The sequence below is a fragment of the Balaenoptera ricei genome, chromosome 2, assembly GCF_028023285.1.
Source record: "Balaenoptera ricei isolate mBalRic1 chromosome 2, mBalRic1.hap2, whole genome shotgun sequence".
NCBI classification, from domain to species: domain Eukaryota; kingdom Metazoa; phylum Chordata; class Mammalia; order Artiodactyla; family Balaenopteridae; genus Balaenoptera; species Balaenoptera ricei.
The window spans coordinates 33,763,114-33,776,545 of NC_082640.1; the positions used below are offsets into that span (position 1 = coordinate 33,763,114).

General features: G+C 42.7%; 1 non-coding gene across 1 annotated transcript; it reads right to left on the reverse strand.

Annotated features, from left to right (window-relative positions):
- Positions 1–9,363: 9,363 nt before the first annotated feature.
- On the reverse strand, positions 9,364–9,470 carry LOC132361694 (U6 spliceosomal RNA). The gene has a single exon (XR_009501965.1). It is a non-coding gene; the product is annotated as a U6 spliceosomal RNA (small nuclear RNA).
- Positions 9,471–13,432: the final 3,962 nt, after the last annotated feature.

A 13,432-nucleotide genomic window follows, 5' to 3' on the forward strand; every position in this document is an offset into this window, starting at 1 on the left:
TGTGGCTTTGTCCAGTATAAAAGTTACATATTGCTGAGCAATCATAACAGAAATTTTTAATTTGGAACCTAGTTTCTGCTAGTATTCAAGACTCAGAGAAATTGTAAAAGAGAGAAGGGAACATTAGTGGCCATTACTGATGGTGTAAGCTGCTATCTTTGTTTCCTGTTTAGAAACTTTCCACTATTTCCCCCTCAGTTTCCTCATATTCTGTCAAAGCACACTCAAAATTTTCAGTATTTTAAACTTTAAGCACTGAATCCACATGTACAATTCTGATATTAGAAGTTTATCATTTTAATGACAGTGTGCACAATATATAGTCAATTTTTTTTTTTCTATTCTCACCATGTCCCCAAAGCTTATTCAATAAAAAATTTCCCCACTGTAATAACTGAGAAACTTACCTTAGCGGAATAAGCGGCAAGAAAATCATATCTGGGAATAAAGAACACGAGAGGTAAATGTTTCTCCAAAATACAATGACATTTTGGCCACAGATTTAGGAAAAGTATGGAAGTGGCCCTCCATTCATTGTGTGTAAACAAAGACACACTTATGGGCACAATTTAATATGTTGTAGATTAGTCCCTGCAGGCACAGTTTTGAATTGCACAAGTGGTATGTCAAAGAGCAGAAAATAACTTTGGTAAATGTCCTGAACTTTAGAAGAATCTTTTGTGAGTGGCACATTTGCTTATTTGTGGTTTAATAGCAAAGTGAAGATCCAGCGACATGACATGTGATGAGAGTCTTCAGATGCCTTTTTTCCAAAGCCAGCCTGCGGTACCCCTCTGGTTGGCCTTCCCTGGCTGGGCTGGGCTCTGTACTGCATTACTGGGTTGCCCATCAAATAGATCAAGTCTGTGTCATTGACAAGCCCCAAGAATAAACCTTCATTAATTTGTTTATGGCAGAGTGTGGCTTTATTTTGAATTGGACCATTGATTAATCCTGCCCAGCTACTGTGATATTGATGAGATCATTATCTTTCCTTATCCCTCTGAGGCCATCCGTTACACATCAAGGAAGACTTAATTTTTTTTTTAACTTTTTATTTTACATTGGAGTATAGCTGGTTAACAATGTTGTGATAGTTTCAGGTGTACAGCAGAGGGATTCAGTTATACATATACATGTATCTATTCCTTTTCAAATTCTTTTCCCATTTAGGTTGTTACATAATATTGAGCAGAGTTGTCTGTGTTATACAGTAGGTCCTCATTGGTTATCCATTTTAAATAGTTAAGGAAAACTTATATCCACTTCGCCAGCAACACCTATTTTCCTTGGGAGTTCTAGAAGCTAACTTTGTTTCAGGCTTATTATGGACCGAATGTTTGTGTCCATCAAAATTCATATGTTGAAACCCACCCCCAATGTGATGGTAGTAGGAGGTGGTGCCCTTGGAAGGTAGTTAGGATTAGAGGAAGTCATGAGGCTGGAGCCCTCATGAATGGGATTAGGGCCCTTGTAAGAGTCATGAGAGAGCTTGCTTCTCTCTGCTGGCTGCCAGGTGAGGGTACAAAGAGAAGCCACTGTCTGCAATCGGAAAAGGGCTGTCACCACTTGACCATGCTTGCCCCCTGATCTCGGACTCCCAGCCTCCAGCACTGAGGAGTAAATTTCTGTTTTTTAAGCCACTCAGTCTATGATATTGAGTTGGCCAAAAAGTTGATTTGGGTTTTTCCATAACATCTTATGGAAAAACCCAAACCAACTTTTTGGCCAACCTGATATTTGGAGTTATAGCAGCCTGAACAGAAGAAAATAAGGCCCTACAAAAATGTTCCCTCTCTGTCCCAACTGCATGTCTGGCCTCACAGAAAATAGCCAGTCTGGGTCTCAGCCGCCAGGGGCTTCTCAGAAGAGGGAGTGACTAGGAGGTGAGAGTGCGAGGGAGTGAAAATTAATTTGTACTTATTACTTAGTATCTGAGATATGCATCCACATGCATAACTTCTTCACTTTCACTGCTGAATATTCATGTGTCTTAGTTATATCACAGTTTAACTATCCATTTTCCCGTTCACATATTAGGTATTTCTGGGTTGTAGGTGTTACAAAATTACTGGGAACACTTCTACACCATCTCCTGGTGCACTTGTGTGAAGATTTCTCCAGGGTATATACCTGTGAGTGAAATTGATAGGTTATAAGTCATACACATTTCCAACTTTACTGGATATTGCTGAATTGCTTTCAAAATGGTTCCCTTCATGGTCTCAAGGTGGCTGCAACAGTTCAAGACATCACATCCAAATACTACAAGAGCCACAAGGGAGAGACATAGTCTCTTCTGATTTCTCTTCTTAGGAATGAGAGAATCTTTCTCAGAGACTTCACAGCAGACTTTGTCTTAAGTTTAATAAACTGGGATTAAGCCACATTCCTGCTCTAAACCAAGCATTGGCAAACGGAACCCATTATATCAGAGCTTCTTAAGCTGTGCATTATTAGTGACATTTGGGGCCAGATACTTCTTTGTTGTGAGGAGCTGTCCTGTGCATTGTAGGATGTTTTGCAGCATCCCTGGCTTCTACCCACCAGATGCCAGTAGCACCTTCCCAGATGCAACAACCAAAAATGTGGCCAAGATATTGCTGAATATCATCTAGGGATGGAGGGAGGGAGGAGCAAAATAGCCTCTGGTTGAGAACCACTGGCTTAGACTTGGAGTGGAATAGATGGTGGGAATTCAGCCACCATGACCACCATGACCCCGAGCGAGGGTCAGTGCAGCAAGCATGGGAATCTCCCAGAATCATGTGCTAAATGCCTCCATGCTGAACACTCCTGCTTCCGTTAAAGGCTTCTTCCCAGGAAGAAGCTGTCAGCCTGGCAGAGGATTCATACCAGAGTCTGAAGTGTGGCAGAAAGTACCTATGGAAACGAAACAGCGTCAATTGTGCAAAGAGGAGAGCTGTCAGGATAGCAGTCAGTCAAGTCATTACTATCAAGGCTTTCATTTCATTTCCAGGTCAAAATGGAATTGAAAACAAGGTTCTAATTTCCCTTTAGGTCCCTGACTCTTTTATGATCTCTTCCAAGGTCCTTGAAAATATTGTTGAATATTGAAACAAGATATGCCTGGCTTATTTTTTTCCTCCCAGCTTCTATATAGCATGGACCGATTTTCAATCTTCTGTTTCAGTGACAGTGACGTGCTGTTCCTAAGGGGTGGCAGAGTTACAGCAGCTTTCTCTGCAGTTATAGAACCATTATTTCATGGTCTCTCCACCTCTCACAAGCTCTTTTGTCTTAAGAGGGGAAGTAAGTTACAAGCCTGTCCGGTGTTCTCTGAAGGTCGTTATAAAGTTAGGACGTCTTAGACATAAGAGAAGATGTTATGTCGACAGTTGTAGATAAGAAACTAGAGTTCAGTTCATATATTTTTTCACATGGAAGCAACTTCGGTAGTTACTCCTGTTATACCCATTTTACAGATGATAAAACCGAGGCACAGAGCCGTTAAATAAATTGGAATTCTTTGTGTTAGTCATCTCTCAGGGCAGTCATGCAGATTCAGAAATCAAGCAGGTAAAAGAAGAGAGAGGTTGTCCCCGTCGAGTCATTGGAGGCATTTGTTGGACCAGAGACGTGACTATTTGGGATCCAGCCCCCAGGGAAGTAAGTTACAAGCAGGACTTGAGTTCAGACTCCTCATCTCACAGCCTTTTTCATTATTCCTTGTTGCCACCTTGCCACCCCATTGATCTTTACTACAGTAAGTCCCCTACATACGAACCCTCAAGCTGTGAACTTTCAAAGATGTGAACGTGTGTTTGGATGAGGAGTCCAAAGAGGTCTTCAGCAACTTAGTGACCCTCAAGGAGAAGCTGGAGCTAGATCTTCAGGAACATGACTTCATTGAACTCCTTGCTGTGCAACACGAGGAGCTTACTAATGAAGACCTGATGGAATTGGAGGCCCAGAGAAAGGATGAAGAGAGACAAGAGGAAGAAGAAGTAACTGAAGAACTGAAAAGATTCACGATGCAGGAAATGGCATGGGTATTTTCTGTATTTGCGGAGGCACTGTTAGTTTTTGAGGCACAGGACCTGAACGTAGAACGGTACACAAAGGTTGGAGCAGCCGTTCAGAATGCAATCCAGCCAGTGCTACCATGTCATCTATGATGAGAAAAAACGAGCTACTACCCAGACATCACTGGATCGTTTTTTCAATAGGGTAGATAGAACTGAATGGAACCAGAACCTGTGCCATCCACGTCAGGCATGAGTGACATTGCAGCTTGCCCTCCATCTCCTACTGCTGACGATCCTTCAGCTCTACCATCTCCCACCTCCTCTCCCTCCTCCAGTCAGTAACTCTTCTTGCCTGTTCACTCGATGCCAGCCCCTGGATGCCAGCTGTTGTACTGTACTACTGTACTTTTCAAGGTACTGTACTGTAAGAGTCAAAATGTTTTCTTTATTTTTTGTGTTTGTCTTTTATGTATTATTTGTGTGAAAAGTATTATAAACCTATTCCAGTGCAGTACTAGAGAGCCGATTGTGTTAGTTGGGGACCTAGGCTAACTTTGTGGGACTTAGAACGAACTGGACTTACAAATGTGCTCTCAGAACGGAACTCGTTCGTATGTAGGGGACTTACTGTACTTCTAACACATCTTCCTCTACCACAAGTCCTGGTGGCCAAGAGGAGAAGTGGGGGCAGCTGTGGCATCTTCCCCATGGCCAAAGACCCCTAGAATACTTTCCTAAGATCTAGGAGACCAGACAGCATCTTTCCCTTCTGTCTTTCTTCAAGGCCAGCTATCTTGGAAGAAGCAGTAAACTCATTAGTAAGAAGGTGAGTCTTCCTCAGCATCCAGGTCTTTGCCTTATTTAGGAAGAAGTTTAAACCTGCTCAGCATTCGTAAAGAAAACGCTCCCACCAGCATCTTCCAGACTCCTGAGTGGGTCTGTGGCACTAAAATCACAGGAGCAAACAGTAGAAGGAATATGTCTTCCGTCCTGCCCAGCTCTAAAACCGCCTTTTGTGTTTCCTATAAATGTATTCACTCTATTCATTGGACAGCCGTGGAAACCAATAGCAAAAGCATTTTTATTAGGTTTTAACTCAAAAAGCTTAATCACATTTTGGCGGCTTTTCTCTATGACACAGAAGCAAAAACTCTGTCCTCCCTCTTGCCCCTCAGGTCTGGGTATTAGGTTCGTCTATATAACATCTCAGCAGTTAAGAAAGGAGAAATCATCGGCGTCCTGAGCCACGGTTGGCTCTGCTTCCCACTCTGTGTGCAAACTCCTCAGCCTTTTCCGAGAGCAGACATCTTCCAGGGATCAATATCTTCCTTTGAATTTGCAAACAAGGGAGAGGACTTGTGAAATGTAATTCCTGAATAAAATATGGGAAAAAACCGCCTGCAAGTTGGAGAGATGCTGAGAGTGAAGTGGGCAGAGGGAGGCCTGAGCAGAGAGAAGCAGGGAAGCTGGCAGATGGTGGAGGAATCAGAGCGGAGCTACAGCAAACAGAGAACAAGATGGTCCAGTTCAGGCCACACCAAGCGCTAAGACCTCAAGGACCCCTGGGAATAGGACAGGGGGCCAGACCAGAAACAGTGGAGTGTCAGAGCTGGACCACTTTAATAAATTAATAAGGAAGGAACAAGAAATAAAGGGAAGAAAGGGCTGCCCGTGAGAACAAGGCCAGCAGGAAGAATATTAAAGAATCCAGCGGGCTCAGGTGCCCAGCAGCGGGATGCTAACATCCACTTACGCTGGCTCGTGAGAGCCCGTGGCTAAATGTTCAGGAGTTTTGTGAGTCTGCTGACGTCAGGTGCCTAAGGAACAGAGCTGGTCAAAGGTTTAAGCTGGGATTCCTACACAGGCCATTTCCAGTCTTGCCCTTCACACCTCTTAGGCCAGTGAGCAGATAAGGATGTTAGTTTGCATAAACTCTTCGGATTGCTATTTCCTTTAGGGTCTCAGTGATCCAGTCAGGGCTTCTTACTATAAACAGATTAGTCGTATAAACTCTTAGCCAAGGCTGGAGCGAGTAGCTGTCAGGCACCCGCCTCATTCCCCCTAAAGTAGGCAATGGCGGGGCCAACTGACTTTACTGAGTGTTTTTTTCTGTGGATTGTAGCAGTAATATGAATAGAGATCAAATAAGACCGTCCTGGGTCAGGCTGCCACGCACTCCTGAACACAGAAATTTTAACTGAGCAAAATTCTCTCATATGTCTAAATAAATATACAATTCTACTGATCAGTATGCCGCTGTGTATTTAAAATTTTCTCTTTCTCTTGGCCCAGAAATCATGCACACCAGAGAAAAATACAGCTAGAAGGGGATCCCTGGCTTTACAGGGAGGTCAGGTCCAAGGAACGAATGCCGGACTATCAGCTGTTGAGAAGCGTGTCAGAGGAGGGAATTTATCACTTAAAAAATGGGGTAAAGCAAACAAAGGTGTTATTTAATACCTTTTCATTTAACCCTGACTGCAATCAATTTATTCAAAACACTAAGCTTTTGTGAGCCTTTGGCTTAGACTACTTCCTTATTATACACCCACATCTTGTAGATACCTGCATCTGTATTTTCACAAACCTCCATCTAAGATGTAGCATTTCCTCCCATATGACTGCAGACAGCAAATCACACAGTAGTGTATTCGGGGTACCTATGACTTCGTCCTCACAGACATCGTCCTCTCTCTTCACAGTTACTGCAGATATATCTAAGTATTTAATGTGTTAAAGAAGCACAGGTGTGTACTACAGTGTCACAAATGTTTTACTATTTTTATAGCTGAATTTCAATATAATTGGTTTCCTTGAAAAAACAGCCACTATGGAGAACAGTATGGAGGTTCCTTAAAAAACTAAAAATAGAACTACCATATGACCCAGCAATCCCACTACTGGGCATATACCCCGAGAAAACCATAATTCAAAAAAAGTCATGTACCACCATGCTCATTGAAGCACTATTTACAATAGCCAGGACATGGAAGCAACCTAAATGTCCATCGACAGATGAATGGATAAAGAAGATGTGGCACGTATATACAATGGAATATTACTCCACCATAAAAAGAATCGAAATTGAGTTATTTGTAGTGAGGTGGATGGACCTAGAGTCTGTCATACAGAGTGAAGTAAGTCAGAAAGAGAAAAACAAATACCGTATGCTAACACATATATATGGAACGTAAAAAAAAAAAAAATGGTTTTGAAGAACCTAGGGGCAGGACAGGAATAAGATGCAGATGTAGAGAATGGACTTGAGGACACGGGGAGGGGGAAGGGTAAACTGGGACGAAGTGAGAGAGTGGAATGGACATATATACACTACCAAACGTAAAATAGATAGCTAGTGGGAAGCAGCCACATAGCACAGGGAGATCAGCTCGGTGCTTTGTGACCACCTAGAGGGGTGGGATAGGGAGGGTGGGAGGGAGGCTCAAGAGGGAGGGGATATGGGGATATATGTATATGTATCAAAGTGCTGATTCACTTTGTTATATAGCAGCAACTAACACAACAGTGTAAAGCAATTATACTCCAATAAAGATGTTAAAAAAAAATGGGTTGTTTTAGAAACCATAAAAAAAAAAAACCACAGACACACACAATGAGATACTGCTTCATACCAAATAAGATGGTATTATCAATAATATAATAATATAATAATAATAATGGAAAATAGGAAATGTTGGTGAGGATGTGAAGGAAGACAAGCCTCATCGATTCCTGTATGTGTCATGTTGATGTAAGATGGTGCAGCCCCTCTGGAAAAGTGTTTGTCAATTCCTCAGAAAGTTAAACGTAGAATTATTATATGACCCAGCAATAAGAAAAAAAAAATGTGGATTTCGTTTTGAAAAAGCAGTCGCATCCTCTCTTTGCATTTCTCAAAAAAGTGGACAGCTGCTTTAAAAAGAAGCGGCAGTGCTGTTCTTCTAAGAGGTGCTCAAACAGAAATGAACTGCTAGGCATGGTCTTATTTGCTGTCTAGGAATATGAATGCCACAAACCACAGACGAACACTGGACAAAGGCCCCCGCTGCACAGAGAACAGGGAACTGGAATTAGCTTAGGAAAACCTGGATTCAGGTCTGGCCCTGCTATCATGTAAAGGCTGTGTGTCCTTAGAGGAGTCCTTTCACCTCTCTGGGCTTTTGTTGCCTCCTCTGTATAATGAGAGAATCACAGCTTAAAGGGTTATTTATAAGAAGTAAACGGTATAATTTAAATGAAAGCTTTCCGGCGAGGGCCGGTAGGTGAGTGGCTCCATCTCTCCTCTGAGTTCAGGTGGCACTTCTTATCCACAAGCCCATTTCTCATGCCACTGCATCCTAAGTATATTTTGCCTGATTGTTTTCCCCATGAGCTATTTATGAGCTATTTAGGAGTAGAGGAGGTGCTTATTCAGTTCTGCTTTTCTTGTACGCAAATTATGGGAGTCCCTCCACTTGATTGTTCAATGAATGAAGGAGTCAGTAAATGGGTAGGTGGGTGGATGATGCAAACTTCAGCGTGTGCACAGTGCTGAGTAATGTACAAGGATGTGTGAGGTGAGGTGTGGCATTTATTTTTTTTTATTTTTTATTGGAGTATAGTTGGTCTACAATGCTGTATTAGTTTCTGCTGTACAGCAAAGTGAATCAGCTCTATGTATACATATATCCCCTCTTTTTTGGATTTCCTTCCCATTTACGTCACCACAGAGCATTGAGTAGAGTTCCCTGTGCTATACAGCAGGTTCTCATTAGTTATCTATTTTAAATTTATTTATTTATTTATTTTTGGCTGTGTTGGGTCTTCGTTTCTGTGCGAGGGCTTTCTCTAGTTGCGGAAAGCGGGGGCCACTCTTCATCGCGGTGCGCGGGCCTCTCACTATCGCGGCGTCTCTTGTTGCAGAGCACAGGCTCCAGACGCACAGGCTCAGTAATTGTGGCTCACGGGCCCAGTTGCTCCGCGGCATGTGGGATCTTCCCAGACCAGGGCTCGAACCCGTGTCCCCTGCACTAGCAGGCAGCTTCTCAACCACTGCGCCACCAGGGAAGCCCTCGTTATCTATTTTATTTATTTATTTATTTATTTATTATAGCAATTTGCCATTTTTATTGTACAGGCAGACCTCATCTTACTATGCTTTGCTTTCTTGTACTTGCCGATATTGCGTTTTTTACAAATTGGAGGTTCGTGGCAACCCTGCATTGTCAGATGATGGTTAGCATTTTTTTAGCAATAAAGTGTTTTTCAATTGAGATACGTACATTGTTTTGCACACTTAATTGACTACAGAATAGTGTAAATATAACTTTTTTTAAACATCTTTATTGGAGTATAATTGCTTTACAATGGTGTGTTAGTTTCTGCTTTATAACAAAAAAATGTGGAACGCTTCACGAATTTGCGTGTCATCCTTGCGCAGGGGCCATGCTAATCTTCTCTGTATCGTTCCAATTTTAGTATATGTGCTGCCGAAGCGAGCACTAGTTATCTATTTTATACATAGTAGTGTATATATATACGTATGCTGTATATAGACATACAAAGTGAAGTAAGTCAGAAAGAGAGAAAAACAAATACCGTATAATATCGCTTATATGTGGAATCTAGAAAAATGATACAGATGAACTTATTTGCAAAGCAGAAAAGGAGTCACAGATGAAGAGAACAAACTTATGGTTACCAGGGTGGGAAGGGGGTGGTGGGATGAACTGGGAGATCAGTATAGCATTTAATCAGCTTCTCCCCAAACCCAGGATCGGAACGCCAGCCAATCCTTCACAGAATCCCAGACTTGCCCTGAGCCACCTGCTCTGCCATCCTGCCTCCAATTCCAGCTTCTTTCCAATCCTCTGATGCAGAGTTTTGGTTTTAAATGTATTGTCTCCTTTCATGGATTGGACCCAACCCTCATCATGACAACCTAGCCCCGTGGCTCTCAAAGTCGAGCAAGCATTAAGATCACCTAGGGGGCTTGTTAAAACACACATTTCTGGGCCTCACCCCTAGCGTTTCTCATCCAGGACGTTTGGGGAAGAGCTTGAGAATTTGAAAATTTCTAACAAGTGTCCGGGTGGTGTTGATGTTGCTGGTGTGTGGGCCTCCCTTTGAGAACTACTAGTCTAGGTGGTGATCACTTCTCTTTTACAGGGACCCCGTGATCTGGGAGTTGTGGGGGGCAAGTGGAAGTTATCTCCATGAGGCTGTTGGGCAGCAGCCCCGTCAGAATATAAGGGAGAGGGACTTCCCCGGCGGTCCAGTGGTTGAGACTCCGTGTTCCCAATGCAGGGGGTCCGGGTTCGATCCCTGGTCGGGGGACTAGATCCCGCACGCATGCCACTAAGACCCGGCGCAGCCAAACTAAATAAATATTTTTAAAAAGAATATAAGGTAGAAAGAAGGGGAGGCTAGACTGTTTAGCTGACCTCCTGGGTAGGATCTTTCAAATCATTGGGATTTCAAGCCACTGGAGCCCCAGGGGCTTGGCAGCCAATGATGTGAGGCTAAATGTTTAACAACTGGCCACTGAGGGTTTTGGGGGGGGGATGCCCAGATTTGTGGCACCTACCAATACCTATGTATGAATACGCTGTAGCCAATCTCAAGCTACAGCTATATTACCTTGGGCAATCTTCAATTTCCCCAAATATAAATGGCAGTGATAAAATACGTTCTCCGTGTCATCAGGTGTTACCAATAATGCACATAGAATCCCAGGAGCAGAGTGGACACCCAATAAGTGGTTATTCTTGTTTTCAAGATTCCCCCCAAAACTCCCCAGTAAGAATTTTAATTTCTCCCAATGAAAAATGTGTGTGATGCATTCAATCGCAGTGGATATATGTTTTCAAAGTCAAGTATTTTTGTTTTAGAACCTGTTTTAAACTGTGCTGGAAAACAAAATTTCAGCCAGCACTTGGCCTAGAAAAAAGGTAGAGAATGCTATGCCCCATTGGGAAAAAAGTTGATATGGTATTTTTCTCATTTACACTTATGGTCTCTTATTGTGCATCAGTGATATTAAGAATTTTAAAATGATCGATAATTATTCATTGACTATTACCAAACTGTTGCTTTTTTTCTTTGGTTATCACGAACAAAGTATTTGCCTGGAAGACAGTGCTTGAGAATTCTTCAAGTCCAAGAATATAGAACAGTAGGAAACCAGACCCCTTCCCATCTTTCAGTACTGTTTCTAGAACAGCATTTTCTCCCATAGCAGCCATATGCTCTCCCAAAACACCAGTTTGGGCACATTCTTGCAAACCTTCAAGTGTGGAGACCTGAAAAGTGCCCATTTGACCTTTACAGATGGAAAGAGGAATGAACTCTTCCATACCATAGGCATTCAGGTTGTAGAGTCCTGCCTTCAAGGACTCTCAGTGGGTGAGGTCTACAGGCATGTAAACATTGAATCAAATGACTGTGCAGAAAGAATGCCACCAAGTTTAAAATATGAGCTTGTGCAATGCAGGAAGAAAGAGTATTCCTTGTAATGGCACAAAGATAAAGGAGGCCACTCTTACATAAATCCAATTTTATGACAAAACGTCATACATTTTACAATGAAAAGTCAGAAGTTCTGTTGAATGCAGATTTGTCTTAATTAAAATTATTTGGTTACAGGTAAAGGGAAGCAACTCAGGTGGCTTCAGGACTAAAAATAGAGATGGGCTCCGAAATGCTTTGGGGAGCCCTAAGGCTTGAAGGTCACAGGACCGTTCATGGTACCCAAGAGCCAAAAAGCCCTCAGATACTCAAACTGTTCTCTCTCCCCATCTCTTTCTCCCTGTGTGTCTGTTTCATTCTTGCCTTTCTTCCATTTTTCTTTCTCTGCCTCTCCAGGAACAGGATGGAAATTGGCTGCCCCACACATTTAAGTATATCTTCCCTAAATCCAAACAACTGTAGCCACATAGCAACTTGGCAACTGCAGGGCACTCTGCTGGCAATGGGCAGTTCTCAGGGAAAGTGAGTCATGCCTTGGGTAAACCATCCCCATAGAGTAAATCATCAGGTTGGGACATAAATGGGGGATGCAGCCTTTGCCCTCAAGAAGCTTACTGTCCAGTGAGTGACACTACTCAAGTTGCACAGACAGCGATGGAAATGGCAAAATATCACCAGATCTGGAAGAGTGGTGCAGATAAAGTGCTGGGGGAGGTCAGAGGGAGAAGAGAGGGAGGCAATGGGAATAAATGGAGCATTGAAGGAATATTTCAACCAGCGTAGGAATTGGAAGGAACCCCAAACCCAAAGGGTGAAGCGGAGTCTAAGGGATAATCAAACAGCAACTGGGGAGACTGAACACAATATCGAATGAGGGGCCAGGAATTAGATGAGGCAAAGCGGTTCAGAAGGAAAGCTGGGACTGAGCTTGTCCTGAAATTTTCCTTTTGTGATGTGCATAGGAAAGTTGCGATCCTCAAAGAGCTGGCTCTGCGGAGGTACCCCGTGCCCATTCCTCGGATTCATCTTCAAAGAACCTCTCATGTTTTATCCTCAGTGACCTTCCCATTCTTGTTCTGACTAGTTAACATCTGGTGAGCAGTTTACCATGTGCCAGGTGCTGTGTTACCTATACTGTCTCAGCAGGTTCCTGTAACAGTGCAATGAACTAGGTGTCATTATTCCCACTTTAAATGCCAAGGTTAAGCAAGTTGCTTAGGGTGACACAGCGACTAAGTGACAGATCCAGGTCTGTGTGACGCCAACACCTGTGTTTTGTTATCACTCTAGTGTCTGTGGGTTCCGTCTCTTGCCTGTTAACTTCGGAGTTGTCACAAAAAATAGCATCTGATGTATCACATTTTTCTGCCTCCACTAAGAAAATGACCTATAATTGCAAATCGCCTAAGTAGGTTGAAAAAAAGCAGCTGAGACTGGTAAATACATGCAAATTCATGGAAAAAGTCTGGTACAAAATACAAGACAAGGGGCTTCCCTGGTGGTCCAGTGGTTAAGACTTTGCCTTCCAATGCAGGGGGTGCAGGTTTGATCCCTGGTCAGGGAGCTAAGATCCCACGTGGCTCGCGGCCAAAAAACCAAAACATGTAACAGAAGCAATATTGTAACAGATTCAATAAAGATTTAAAAACAAACAACAAAAACCCAAAATACAAGTTCAGCCTGGAAAACTCCCACCAGGTTTCTGCCCACTTTCTGCCTCTTGGGTCGAGAGTTCTTGAAATCTGCACGACCACGTGTTTTCATTGTAAAACTTCTCACAATAGCATTATAGCTCCAGTGGGGGATGCTATTGAAGGCAGAAGAGCATCTACATTTAGCACAGAAGGTAAGAAGGGAGCCTCTAAGTAGGAAAGTATGTGTGCTTAAACTTTTGACTCATTTAAATATGAAGAGAAATTTAAGCACTCTTTTGGTGTCAACAGTTCCAACCTCATAAATTAGGAACAACTACAGTAAATGCATCTGACAGCATTTAA